Below are 12,051 nucleotides of genomic sequence, written 5' to 3' on the forward strand. Positions count from 1 at the left end.
GTGTCGCTAGCGGTCACGTAGCACATCATTATATACCAGCTAGCCAAACTTCAGTAACCCTACAAACGTCACTGCTGTTTAGCTTTCTGTCTTCATTTATGTTGGAAGTGATAACAGAGCTGTACGTTTTAATTTGTTTCCAAAACCCCGCAGTCAGGACATGCTATATTGTATTTAGATAGAAGCTAGCGAGCTAACTCCCTGCTAACTTCTAACTCCGTTAAATGTCATAAATTCCGTTTTCATGGATGCCTGGATGTTAAACTCAATTGTTACACCTGGTAGAGCAGAGCGCTGATCATTTTATTAAAGATGAAAGACTTTAGACAGTTTTTCAACTCACAGTAATGCCATAGTGATCGTTTGATATATGGACCTGCAGCGGAGTTTAGACCCAGACACGGCTAGTGACGTCAGACTGAACAACCGGATAATCCTGTGTCTCTCTGTGCTGCGTGTGTAAATAGATGCACCTGTTTTGGCGGGAAAAAGTGCACAGGCTCTCTGATTGGTGGATTCAAATTCAGCAGCTCCATGGCTGACTGAGCTAGAAACTTACTTCTCTCTCCCTGTGTGAGTGAGTGTGTGTGTGTGTGTGTGTGTGTGTGTGTGTGTGTGTGTGTGTGTGTGTGTGTGACAGAGAGAGAGAGAGAGAGAGAGAAGGCCTTTTAATGGGATGATCTCATTCTAAGATTCAAATTCAATATATTTAGACTGGTTGACTGAATTGGATCTTGTGTGTGTGTCTCTCTGTGCATGTGTGTTTCCTTATGTGTACATATTTCTGATTGTGTGGCTGTTATATATTTTTTTTGCTGATTTTTTTCATTTAACAAGTATATTTGAGGGACCCTCAGCATGTTCAGCATTTTTTCAGCTGTCCATTTTGCTTTTCCAATTTTTCTGTTTAACTTATTACTATTGTGCTAAATCATACTATTTCTGCTATTTTATAAGATTTGTGCTTAATATACTATTTCTGCTTTTAATAGGATTTGTGCTTAATATAGTATTTCTGCTTTTTATAGGATTTGTGCTTAATATACTATTTCTGCTTTTTATAGGATTTGTGCTTAATATAGTATTTCTGCTAAATGTAGTATTTATGCTTAATCATACTATTTCTATATATTTCTGCCAGGCAGCCAATCCTCTGTGCGGACTCAGACACATATCACATATCAGGGCCTGCACGGCTTCCCAGCCAGCCAATCATGTCTGAGGTCTTCCGTTTCCTCTCTCGTCATATCTCAGCGACGGTTGTACAAAGAGCAATGAAAATCGCAGTCAAAGTACACCAAAGTCCGCTGATTCACCCAGTACAAGAATTATGCCTCTAGTCCACCTAGTTTTTGAGTTACACAACGTTTTGTAACTCCAAAAAACGGCATATTTCGCCTCTCACCGGGATCTAATTCTGACTGCTCATCACCCTGTTTTTCAAAACGGCTCCTCTCTTTCCCAGTGGCGCAGTTGGTAATGACACGGGTCTGCAAGCCAAAGATCGTGGGTTCGATTCCACCTTGGTCAACATGTTTTTTTCCCTACAAATTAATACACTGTCACAGACCAGTAATTCATATTCATCATTTATTACAATTCTGCAAACTTTTATGATTTTACCAGCTTTTCTAATATGGACCTCACATTCTTAACACTCCATGGCACAAATACTCTTCCCTTTAGGCTCTGTGTATGTGTGTGTGTGTATCAATATTTCTCCCATTTTAAAGTATTACTCCTCCATAATTGTATTTCTGTTAAATCAAAGTACTTTTACTACATCTTAGTACTTCTGCTCAATCATAGTATTTCTGCTAAATCATTGTTATTATGCTATATTGTAGTATTTCTGCTCAATCATACTATTTCTACTATATTATATTTTTCTTTCTAAATATACCATTTCTGCTATATAATTGTATTTCTGCTATGTTATAATATTTGTGCTAAACCAGAGTATTTGTGCTTTATCATAGTATTTCTGCCAAATTATAATATTTGTGCTAAAACATAGTCTTAATTTAAAATTACAATATTCATAGTTCATCACAGTGTCTCTGGTAAATCACAGTATTTCTGCTATGTTGTACTATTTTTCTAAATCATAGTGTTTCTGTAATGCTTAAGTATTTTTGTCTAAATATATTCTTTCTGTTATCTTATACTATTTATCCTAAATTCTTGTATTTTTGAGAAGTTATGTTTCTGGTAAGTTACAATATTTCTGCTAAGTTCTGCTATGCTATTGTATTTCTGCCAAGTATTATGTTTCCTCTAAGATATTGCAGTTCTGCTAAGTTATTCCATTTTAGCAAAGTTCCTTTGCTTCTGCAAAGTTTTTACAATTTCTGCAACTTTTCAGCTTTTTCAGCTACTTTTTGCATACAGCTTCAGCTTTAAAGCATCCACACTGCATTTTCGCAGGAAATGCAAATTTTTCTAGTGATCAGTAGTTTTCTGATGAGGCAGCAGCTCTCCAGAGCAGAAACAATGTTCTTATGTTTATCCTCCTTCTCCCTGAGGCTCTTCCACTCCAAGCTGGGTCCTTTTTATTCCTGTCTGTCTGTAAATAGTTAGATTTCATATATTTATGTTATTTATGTCCTTTTGTTACTGAATTTATATATTTTATCAAATAAACATTTATAATGACAAATGTCTTTGTTCTACTACACAGCAAATATTGGCACCCGACTTGACAAAAGTAGAATTTATTTCATATTACACTAATAACAAAACATACTAATACAGTGGGATGCATAAGTTTGGGCAACATTGTGAAAAGTAATTATTTTCCTGTACAAATCGTTGGTTGTCACAATAAAAATTGTCAGTTAAATACATCATATAGGAGACACACAGTGATATTTGAGAAGTGAAATGCAGTTCACTGGATTTACAGAAAGTGTGCAATAACTGTTTAAACCAAATCAAGCAGGTGCATAAATTGGCAACACAAAAAAAGAGAAATAATATAAATATGTAGTGTATATCAATGTGTGTGTCTCCTATATGATATATGTAAGTGACATTTTTTACTGTAACAGCAATTCATACAGGAAAATAATGACTATTAATAAGGTTGCCCAAACTTTTGCACCACACTGTATACAGGAACATAGTGAAAACAAGTTGCAGAGTAAAAAGAGGTTAGTTTATTTTGGCGTAGAGCTCCATTTATTAAGAAAAATTTAAAAAGACAGGAACACTCTTTAGAGGTTTGTGGGTGGCTCTTAAAAGAGCCGTTGTGGGGAAGTCACTCAGACTTCAAACAGGCTACTCCTTTGGTTGCCAAGACACGGCTCCCTCTGCCGAGAAGTGAGCCATGAACTTCTCCCTCACCAGGACAGCCTCTGAACGCGATGGTCCTGAAGGAGTCCCCAGTGGCAAGGAACCTGGACAAAATTGTTTAAAATGAGTATTATGTGTACTGCAGTTACAAAATACATTATTGAAATTCCAAAATTCCAAATTACAAAACATAAATCTTACATAAAACATTTTGTAATTATAAGGATAATTACATGATATATTTTAGATATAATCCAAAACAGTCTGCGGTGATTATATACAAATATTCAACTATCCCAGAATTAAACCAGGTCTAAATAAAAAAAAGGAGTGAGTATCACTACAAAGATTAACCCACATTGGTCCTAATACCAGTTTGATATCAGCAAACACCGAGAGCATACCTATGACACCACAGCCATGCTATCATTCAAACACTGATAACAGCATAAATCGAATTAAATCGGGACTTGATGAGACCGTCTGAGTATCACTAGGAATATTATCGGTAAACACCGACAGCATTCACTGTTAGCATAGCACATCCATGATAGCAGTGTATAAATGGATGGTTTAGCATATTAGCACAGGTATCAATAAAGGACTACCGTATTAAATACTTTTACTAACCTCAGGCAGACGGACAGGCGCTCTGCAGGTGGGATTGAGCGCCTGTAGTTGGTGTCTAGGCGGGCGATGCTGGGACCGACGAGGGAAAGCAGGTTCTCAAACTGGCCGACGGTGATAGCGCTGGAATCGGCCGTCATCCAGGCGCAGCTCCTGGAGCAAATGGTGAAACTCACCAAACTGCTCACGCCTCTGGAGGACCTGATGGACCCAGGTACGGCGAGGACGTCTTTTACGCTGCTGCTCTGCTCTCCACAGTAAATAGAGAAGGGAGACTCTCTCTTCAAGCGCTAGCTCGAAAGCTGCCATCTTGCAAAGATACCGGTCTGGCACAACTTCCTCCCACATTCCTCCCACATTTCCGGTTCACGCGCGTCAAAATGGATTTTTCTTGGACACGCGTTGAGACGCGAATGTACACGTGTCAATTTAGGGGCGTTTTATTCGCGTCCATCGCGTTCGGTGTGAACACACCGTAAGGAACTGGTTGTGGACTTCGGGAGGTCCAGAGAAGGTCCCCTGCCGGTTCAGATAGAGGGGGAGGAGGTGGAGGTGGTCAACAAGTACAAGTACCTCGGGCTGTGGGTGGATAACAAACTGGACTGGTCATGCAACACAGAGCACCTGTATAAAAACACCCAAAGCCGACTGTACTTCCTCAGGAGGCTGAGGTCTTTTAACATCTGCAGGAAGCTCCTGAGGATGTTTTACCAGTCAGTGGTTGCTGGAGTACTTTTCTATGCTGTGGTGTGCTGGGGGAGCAGCACAGCAAAGAAGGACTCATCCAGGCTGGAGAAACTGATCAGGAAGGCTAGCTCTGTGGTCGGCATGAAGCTGGACACTCTGGTGACAGTGGCAGAGAAAAGGACACTAAAAAAACTGCTGGACAATGCTGGGCATCCTCTGCACACGGCCATAAACAACCAGAGGAGTCTGTTCAGTGACAGGTTGCTTCTCCCAAAGACAAGAACCAACAGACTTAAAAACTCCTTTGTCCCACACGCCATCAGACTGTTTAACGCCTCTCTGGAGGGGAGAGGGAGGGGAAACAGGAGGACAAAGGAGGGGGGAACAACTAAGCTGTAGCGCCTCTTCACTTCACTGTGCAATACCTTTGTGCAATACTCTTGTTAATAGTCAACGGTGCAATAGACCTCAATACTTTAAATGTGCAATTCACTTGTATTTTTATTTTTATTCCTATTTATTCTATTTATCCCCTTCGTATATTTTATTTATATATCTCTGTATTTATATATGTGTGTGTGTGTGTGTGTATATATATATAATATTCTGCTCACGCTCTGTAACTTCTTTTTTTTTTTTTTTTTTTTCTTATCTTATCTTATCTCTCTCTTATCTGGTCTACAGCCAATCAGGATGCAGAACACAATGTGCTGAAAAAAAAAAAAGAAGAAGAAAAAGAAAAAACTACGGAGCCCTGCAAGGGACATGGGAGAACAAAAATGAAGATGAACTTTTGCGAGATTTCGCAAAAGTAACTCGGGATCTCGCAAACGTTTTGCGAGATCTCGCAAAATAGGCTGCATCCTTCAGAGGCTGCCAGCTTGAAGCTGACGACCCAGGCGACGAAGGCTGGCCCAATTCAAAGGCTGCTCCAAATGTGTCCTTTGTGGGCCAGCCTTTTCAGGCGAGAATCTAGCTGTGTACACTTCAAATATCTGCTTGTTTTATCAAGACATCATATATTTGCAAAGGTGCTCCAACGTTTTTGGAGATGTCTGTTACCCACCAGTTTGAAGTTTTGCGAGATCTCGCAAAAGTTCATCTTCATTTCTTTTCTCCCATGTCCCCTGCGGGGCTCAGTAAAAAACAAAGCATGCAAAATTTCATGCGAAACAGCAAGGCAGCGAAAGGTGAAACGTGTTATAGTGAGGGACCACTGTATTGAAAAATTAATTACAGTATAATTTGTTTCTCCTTTCCTGTAAAATACCTACAATTTAGGCCCTATTTAAAATTATTTATGCAGTACTTGAATGTAGTTAAATAAGAGTTATCCTCTTATTCGAGTGTACCTATTTTGCCTGGTGATTTTGTGTCATTATACACATTAGACAAAGAAATTTAGAACCAAATTTTACATTTCATACTGGTGTTTACTATATTATACTATGTGTCTGTATCAAGTATCAGTGTCTCCTTTGTCTCCTTCTTCTTGGCTTGGTAACATGTAACAACTGAACATGTTGGCATTTTACAATTATCCCCTCTTTCTGTCAGCATTATAGATTCAGCTGTGTTGTAAAGTTAATAGGCTAAATAGGATAAGTGATGTGTCCTAAAGTATCCTTCAGATCAATGACTAGATGCTGAAAAAAAAAAAGAGCTCACCTCTTGGGTCGCAGTTGCCTTTGTCTTCATCCACAAGTACACGGTTAATTTTTAAAACAGCTCCCCCAAGTTTCTTTAAATAAAATACCCCCATCCACATAAAACTAAAAAGAAAAACCCATCTCAAGCGTTGTCAAGACCCAAACAAACATATAACCCTAATCTGACTGAAAATCAGAATCAGAATCAGAATACTTTATTGATCCCTAGGGGAAATTATTTTTTGTTACAGTGCTCCATTATAAACTAACATTAACAAGACATACACTACACTAACTAAGAATAGCACAATATATACACACACACACACACACACACACACACACACACACACATATATATATATATATATATATATATATATATATATATATATATGTACATAAAAGTCACTTATCAATAAATAGCTGAAAAAGAAACATGTGTACACAGCAAATCCAGCATGTCCAAATTAACACTGTCGGATTTGATTTCAACACTATTAAAGTGTCTATATGGGTCCACACCAGAGAGTGTTAATTTAACTCTTTTTGGAGAGTTGGTACATTAACTCTGATTTAGTGTTAAACACCAAATCTGTCTGGAGTTGATAATTTAACACTTAGTGTTAAGAGTTTATATATTAACTCTCAAAGAGTATTTTAGTTTAACTACTTAAGAGTTATCTTCTAATTCATTCTAAAAAGCGGGAATTTTACTGTTCTGAACTTCTAGAAATTTCTTTTGGAAATAAACATTTACTAAAAAGATGCAATGGTTTTTGAAAAACATTTATTCTGAACTGTGCACCACAATTTCAAAACATTTTCTGAAAGATGTAACAGTATACATGTTCTCACTTTCATTAGAATTTTGTTTATCAAAAGGTCTGACATGGTAAATGCAAATAACAGCATTCTCATCTCTTATTTCTTCAATACAATATGCATGTCCTTCATTCATCCCTTTGTGGAACTTCAACGCACTTCTGCTCTCCCCCATATTCCATCTTCACAAGCATATCCTGTGTGGAGATTGAATAAAAATTAGTTGACACTAATTAATGGCACAAATAATCCAGTAAACAATTGCAGCACAGTAAAAAAAAAAAAAAAAAAGGAATCCTCTTTGAGCCATTACTTGTGTAAAGTATTTTCCCAAAAGACAAAGACACAGGCAACAGGTAATACTGAACTAAATGTAAAACCTCAACCTTTTTAATTTTTACCTAAACCGTGTGCACAAAACTCTGGAGGGATCTAAATGCTAACGTAGAATCCAGTCAGGACGTCTGCTACTGCTGTTTGCTCGTTTTTTGTTTTTTTTTATGGGCGATCGTTTTCAGGCTTCAAGTAGCACCATTATACCAACATTTCACATTCTAGACATTGTTTTAGGTGTATTTGACCAAAAGTTTGACTGAAAATTCACATGCAAGCTTTTTTCAAGGCTGTGGTATTTGCCGCAAACAATACCTTTCAGCTAGCTAAAACAGAATATTATGCTATCACCGAGCAACATGGCTAATGCCTTTCACACAGCTTCGTCTCAACTCCAAAGCAGAGGCGGAGCCAGACATTTGAAACACCCGGGGCTTAGCCCTAAAGGGTAGTATGCATGTGGGATTTTTTTTTTTTTTTTTTTTGAGGGGGGGGTGTAGAAATGACTGAAAGATTAATAGGCTCTGTTTTGAGTTTTGTTCAAAAAAGAATGACTTCATATAGGGAAAAATATATATCACATGTGCAGGACACCTTAAACTAGTTTTTTAATTAAGCAGCAAGGCAGAACAAAATCGGGGCTGTATCAAGACACAGGGACTAAACCCCAATTCAACCAGACCCAGAACTGATCCGGAATTAAAACAGGACTACAAGAGTTCAAAATCAGGACTACTGAGGACTTAACCAAGACAGAACCAGAATCAGAACTAGATGATAGTAGCACTAAAAATCATCATAGACCTGCACTACACTTATTTTTTTAATTCTACCAAAGTCCACTATTTAGATTGAGAAAAGTTTATATAATTATTTAGCCTTGTTGTGCAAACAAGCCTGCATAACTTAATAAATATAGAATTTGAAAAATAGCAAACCTAAAAAGAAACACTAGGTACGAGATACATGAGTACCTATGATACAGTGATACTTTTGGTAAACAACCATTTGAGTAACATGTGTGTCTCACCTGCTCTTGTTCATCTCTGTTCTGTCCTCATTCTCCATCTCCCTCTCTGTTCCTCTCTCTCCCTCTTTGTGCTGACAATCATCAAATATACAGTTGAAACCACATATTTATGTACTCTTCAGATCAAAACACAAACACTTTTTTAATTGTAAGATCAAATCAGACTAAATGTTTATTTTTTTAGATTGATAAATATAAAAAACATATTTGTTAACTTTAAGAGTAAAGAGAGAAACTATCTGTATTTCTTAATTGCAAATGGCACCAAATTGTATTCAAAACTGAGCCACACTTATGGAGCTCCACAGTTCTTTTCCTGGTGTTTTGGTTGACATCTCTTGATTTTCCCATGTCAAAGAAACAGGCTCTGTGTTTTGCCTTATATGCATCCACAGCTGTGCCACCAATTTACTCACATGGACTCTACTAACCTATCAGAAGCTTCTTCAGCTCAGAATGGAATCCTCTGGAGTTTTCTTATTAATTAACAATAAACGTAGTGTATATGTACTCCTAAATTTAATGAAAGTGATAAAAAATAGAAGCTCTGTCTCTCTTTATTCTGACATTTAACAAATTCAAAATATATTTCAATATTTATCTAAAACAAAAGTTTACTCTAAATTGATCTTGTACAGTAAAAATGTTTTATGTTTTCTCCCTAAAGTGTATGTAAATATCTGGTTACAAATGTGAATATCCTGCTGTGTACTGAAATCCCTCTTGTTTTGCATAGAAATATACTGAACAACATACAAAGCATAATATATAAAATAACATTTACCTGAGTTTTTTCTTTGAAAGAAGCCTCTAATGTCCATTCTTATATTTCAGTGCATTACTGAAACCGATTTAGTCGGGGAGGGTAAGAACTGAAAATATGAAATAAACACACGTAAGCTAAGACTCTCTAAAAAAAATAGCATTTGTTCGGCTTTTCATTTCGCCATTTGTTGATTCACTTGAAGAGCAAGTAACGTAATATTGGTCAAGTGATCAGTTTGATATCAATCTTTCGTGATGCACCATCATATTTACATTATTTGTACGGTATGAATGATTTTCTTTGGTACCTGGTCAAACTTAAGCTCTCCTTAGTATGGTTGGCTGGCTCCGTCTCTCCAACAGCGCACTCACTGCTGGCAGCAGCTGCCCCGCCCCCTCGCTCAGTCGCTTAGTGCCTGAGCTCGGATCATACCAATATCAGGGGGGATTCACGCACAGTCGTAAATTCCCACAGTGTGCACTATGTGCTTCGAATATTGTGTGTACTTTTTGTTTTATACAGTTGTCAGCCAGACATCTAACTATGAAAAAATTACACTCCAAAAGACCCCGGGCTTCTGACAAAACAACCCGGGCTTAAGCCCAGTAAGCCACCCCCACGCTCCGCCCCTGCTCCAAAGAGCCACAGAAGTAAAAGCTCATGATAATAATTGAAACAATCTTTGAAAAAATGACTGTGAATTTACTCTATTGCTGTCATAGCCCCTGTAGGAGTTCAGAGTTAAGAGGTCAAGAGTTAATGTTTCCATTGTAACACCTCCAGATTTGACAGAGAAACACTCATTTTTAACACTCGATTTTAACTACTATCATTTTACACCTCAGAGTTACATTAAAATAATGTGACTCTACTTAGAGTAAAATCAACTCTACTTTTGCAAGAAGACTATTAACACCAAAACATTTAACACTTTTGAATTTGCTGTGTAGCTGTAGCAGTAAACAGTGTGTTAAGTGGATGCGTTGTACTGGGAGATGGCCACAGGCAGGAATGATTTCCTGTGTCGTTCAGTGGTTCTTTTCAGTAATCTCAGTCTCTCACTGAACGAGCTCCTGTGACTGACCAACATGTCATGGAGTGGGTGGGAGGTGTTATCCAACATTGTCTTTATCTTGGACAACATCCTCCTCTCCGACACCACCTTGAGGGAGTCCAGCTCCATCCCCACAACATTACTGGCCTTACAGATCAGTTTATTAAGTCTGTTGGCATCTGCGACCCTCAGCCTGCTCCCCCAGCATGCAACAGCATAGAGGATCGCACTGGCCACAACAGACTTGTAGAAAATCCTGAGCATTTTCTGGCAGATGTTGAAGGACCTCAAAAAATAGAGACGACTCTGGCCCTTCCTGTAAAGTGCTGTGGTGTTTTTAGCCCAGTCCAGTTTATTGTCAATGTGTACTCCAAGGTATTTATAGTCCTCCACAATGTCAACACTGACCCCCTGGATTGAAACAGGGGTCAAGTGTTTCCTGGTCTTCCTGAAGTCCACGATCAGTTCCTTGGTCTTTGCCATGTTGAGCTGCAGATGATTCTGCTCACACCACGTGACAAAGGAGTCGACCACAGCCCGGTACTCTGTCTCATCATCCCTGCTGATGCATCCAACCACCGCAGAGTCATCAGAAAACTTCTGAAGACGGCAGGTCTCTGTGCAGGGACTGAAGTCTGTGGTGTAGAGGGTGAAGAGGAAGGGGGAGAGGACAGTCCACTGTGGTGCCACTATGCTGTTGATTACCTTGTCAGACACACACTGTGGGAGACGTACATATTGTGGTCTTCCTGTCAGGTAATCAACAATCCAGGACACCAGAGAAGCATCCACCTGCATCGCTGTTAACTTATCACTTATCACACACACACACACACACACACACACACACACACACACACACACACACTCTTTGTTTGTATGTAGACGTCCGTCGTATGTTATGACCCTATGCATATTCATGTAACCACAATAAAAGGAGTGCTATGGGGAACCTGGCTGGGAGTCTGACGGAGGTCAAGTGGTGGAACGACACTTGGCTCCAGGCAGGTCTCCCTCATGCATGAGTAACAAGAAGAACTTTGCCTACTTCGTGTCTTGCTTGCTGTGTAATTATATTGTCTTCAACGTTCCAGCGAATAGGTTCAAGCTACAAACCTATCATTAATTGGTCCTTTGAGAGCCGGAGCCCTGGAGTCGACATTCACCAAGGGGAGAAGAGACACGCTGAAAGACTGACGTCAGCCAGGAAGTTCCTGTAGTAAAGTCCCGAGACGTGAGAGTTTGTCATCAGGCCAGTGGATGAGCTGTCTGTTTTCTCTCCTTGATGAATGGCGATCGGCGGGATCCGAGGCTATACTACACGCTAAGCAACACCGAGTAAGTTTAGAGTCCAACTCTATAACTGTACGTCTTCGCCGCTCAGTGGGGCGTTGTCCGTGGCCGCTTAGTGGGGATAAATTCGCAGTCTTAGTGGGGCGATGTACAAAGCCGCTCAGTGGGGTTTTTTTGTACAGAAGCATTAAGTCGCAGAGTTGCGCAGTTCGAACTTTTTTGGTTCGCCGTCTTAGTGGGGAGAAATGTAGACCGCTTTGTGGGGTCCGCCGCTTTGTGGGGTATTGAGAAGTTCCGCGGGGTCCAGATTGTGCTGGACAATAGCCCTTTTTTGTGTTGTTGTTGTTGTTGTGTGAGTGTGTAAGGAGCAGAACACGTGGTCTGTGACGTCAGCAGCTGTTGTTGTTATCATGAAATCCTAAGCAACCAAGAGTGTGTCAGAGGGTGACAGACGTTTATGCTGGACTTTGCTCCTGGCAGCACAAAGTATTTA

The 12,051-nt window shown here is 39.3% G+C and overlaps 1 long non-coding RNA gene across 1 annotated transcript; it reads right to left on the minus strand.

Moving 5' to 3' along the window:
- Positions 1-7,912: 7,912 nt before the first annotated feature.
- LOC309692818 lies at positions 7,913-9,554 on the minus strand. The gene is made up of 3 exons (XR_014272461.1): positions 9,519-9,554; positions 9,230-9,317; positions 7,913-8,516 (listed from the first exon to the last, which is right to left on the minus strand). It is a non-coding gene; the product is annotated as an uncharacterized lncRNA (long non-coding RNA).
- Between the last annotated feature and the right edge of the window lie 2,497 nt (positions 9,555-12,051).

This window comes from Aulonocara stuartgranti (genome assembly GCF_965226115.1).
Source record: "Aulonocara stuartgranti genome assembly, chromosome: 3".
Classification (NCBI taxonomy): Eukaryota; Metazoa; Chordata; class Actinopteri; order Cichliformes; family Cichlidae; genus Aulonocara; species Aulonocara stuartgranti.